Below are 3370 nucleotides of genomic sequence, written 5' to 3'. Positions count from 1 at the left end.
ATATTATGTTTATTTATTAACATTTTTATGCTCGTTCAAATATATTATATTGTTGTATAAAGTGAGGTCCCTCGTAAGAACGTCACACAAAGGGTTATTTCGTACTGTATATTATTTTATTATTATAACACAAATTGGGTATTGCTCAAGACGTCTTTTCAACACGTCTGCTTTTAGTTACCCCGTACATACATTTCGCCAGCCCCCCTAAATACAATTATTGAAATATTCTTTTGCCAAACGTTGGTGCGCCATTAGTGTGAATTTGTGTGACTATTTTCAGAATTTGTGTGATATTTGTTTAACCGTAAATTCAAAAATATTAAGGGGGGCTGGAGAAATGTTCGATAGCCCCCCTCTCCTCATGGAAAAAATTATAAATTTAAAATTTTTCTTTTGCCAATCATTAGTGTGAATTTGTGCGACACCCATTATACTCAGAAAAATCGTTTATTCATTTTTTGCATTTCCCCAGCCCCCCTCATGGAAAAAATTATAAATTTTAAATTTTTCTTTTTCCAATCATTAGTGCGCCATTAGTGTGAATTTGTTTTGCTATTCATTAATAATTAGTTATAATACAATCTAAGACAATCTTCTATAAAATGCCTTGATATCTATATGACTAATGGCTACATGACTGAACATTTTAAAATTAAATACAAAATAGCTTGGTATTATACTTATTATATTATAGGCTATACAGAATATGCATAGTGCATTACCTTTGCATAATACCACCAATACTGCTGGCTAAAATATTATTATTATTATAATAGGAGGCTGGTGAATATACTGTTTATCGTTGACAACGATTGTGTCTATAAACTGTTTAGGTGTATAATTAGTTTATTTATATTGTAATATTTTGACAGTATATTATTTTACTAATTGTATCCAATAAGTCTTAAACTTTTTTTAAGTTGGTATTTATAAAGTGTTTAAAGTAAAGTAAAATAAAGTAATGTTTTAAATTAATTTAATTATTTTTCCTTAACTTAAAATAGCTGCTAGTGCACAGTACTTAGCGTGTTAAGTTTCACGCGTGAAGTGATATTCCGTCAACCATTTAAGATGTGGCTGCAGGACGTAGTTATGCTAAAGTTATTGCTGTAGTTAGATTCTGTTTTACTTGCGTTAATATTGCTTAACGTAATTTAAATTAGTTAGGTATATAATTATAGGTGCACTTAGGATAGATTCGATAAGACAGATTTATTCATAAACAGTTATGGCCATGGACTTGTTATATTATGTTTAAAATTTATACGAGATTAGGTTCCTTTCAAAATTCAAAACCTTAGACCACCTATGATTATCATAGTAAATATTAGAACTAATATTCTTCTTTTAGTCAAGTCAGGTTTTATAATGTCAATAATAATAGTAGGGCTTGCATTTGAATAAAACTCCATTTAACGTTATTTAGGTAATGGATGGTCATGAAGTTAGCTCTCCCACTTTGGCCGATTCACTTCACCAACGCCAATATTTAGCAAATCAATTGCAAATAATTGCAAATTAATTTTTAGAATTTGCAAATCAAGTGTTAAGTCTCGAATTTTTGTTTGGCTCAGATCGAACAAAGTGTGGGGGCTGAACAAATTTGCAAAAAAATTCGCAAAAATCACAACTTTGATTTGCAAATTCTAAAAATGAATTTTCAATTATTTATAATTGATTTGTTAAATATTGGCACTGGTTTGAAGTGAATCTGCCAAAGAGGGGGGCTAACTTCATGATCATCCATAACCTACCCGTATTAGTTTTTATTATTAAATTTAATAAGTAAATAACGATAAACGCAAAACTTGTACAACCAAAAACACCAAAAAATAGTTACCGAATAGTTACCGAGTAGTTACGGAATTCTCACCAAATAGTTATCGAATAGTTAGCGAATAGTTGCCAAATAGTTACCGAATTCTCACCAAATAGTTACGGAATTCACACCAGTTAAGGAATAGTTACCGAATAGTTACGAAATTTTCACCAAGCAGTTATTACGGAATAGTTACCAAATAAATTGTCGTCGCCACATAGAAATACGTAAAAAGGTAGAAGGCCATTGCCACCACCGACCTACGTTTATGCGCGAGTAAAAACCGTGATAGTGACTGACTTACCACATGAGTCGTTATCAAGAGTCAGTTGTCAGCGAGTGACTGTAATCATTACTATCTCCACGATACCGATCGCGGCCGTCACCAATCCCGTTTGATTTACAGTCATACCTAGTACCTACCGTCACATTAAACCGTTGACCACTTCAGTCAACCACTACCGTCAGTCAGCACCGTCACCAGGTTTTATTTTGATATCTTATAGCTAAATTATATATATTTTGTATTATTGTTATTTTCATTATTATCTTTGCTGGCCAGTATTCTTTGTGTAAATATGCCTCATATCTAACGTGGATTAACAACCACGACAACCCAAAGTAGTTCGAGTTACTTCATTTATGCTTTCACCGGTTCAGCGTATCATAAGCAAATCGATACAGTTCACTTAAAATGAACGAAAGGAACATTTGGTCCATTCGAGCCTAGGATATTATTATATTCTAAATGAACACCACTTACCGTAAAAAAACAAATTCAAAAAGCATAGTAATTAATGTAATTAAATTGATTACTGCGTTTATTAATGCGTTGTGTTAATTGTTGTTAAATTACGTAATCCGATAACTAGTTACCAATAAAATCTTTGCGAACCGAATAACGGATGGACTTTGACTTGGTGATAATGATTAACAATTGTTATCCGGGAGATCCTATTATATTCGGTGATCACAATTAAAAAATACGATTAAGTCATAAACGAGATTATTAGCTTAAGTAGGTCATTGATGTTAATAATATGCATTTGGTACCTTATTCGCCGTGCTCAATAAATTATATACACCGTGATACAAAAAAAAGGGCTTCGAGCTAAATAATTTAATTATAGGTTACGAAACAAATTAAAATAATTACCATGGGTACCTATTTATGAAGAAGCGAAGATTCATCTTCAGGATATTCAAAATAGAATAAATAAAGTACGTGCAGCCGGAGTTGCATTGGAAAAGGACCCGAACAATAAGACGTCATTAACAAAATTCCTAATGATATATTCTACAGTTCCACGGTTGCAAGATTAGTTCGAGGTACAGCTGTCAATTATTGTAAAGCAACTAGGAAAACCGGAAATGGATCAACAGATGGAAGACAATGCATGCTCACCGGATGACCTGCGTGAAAAAAACGAAGAGTCGTTTTTTAGTATTATGACTGTGGCAGATGACCACATACCTGCAAAACAATTGGGAAATCACGCAGATGAGACAATTATTAAAATAGCGTGTGAAGAATTACAACTAATATTA

This window comes from Metopolophium dirhodum, chromosome 6, assembly GCF_019925205.1.
Source record: "Metopolophium dirhodum isolate CAU chromosome 6, ASM1992520v1, whole genome shotgun sequence".
Classification (NCBI taxonomy): domain Eukaryota; kingdom Metazoa; phylum Arthropoda; class Insecta; order Hemiptera; family Aphididae; genus Metopolophium; species Metopolophium dirhodum.
The sequence above is the reverse complement of the archived record's forward strand: the minus strand, read 5'-3'. Positions refer to the sequence as shown.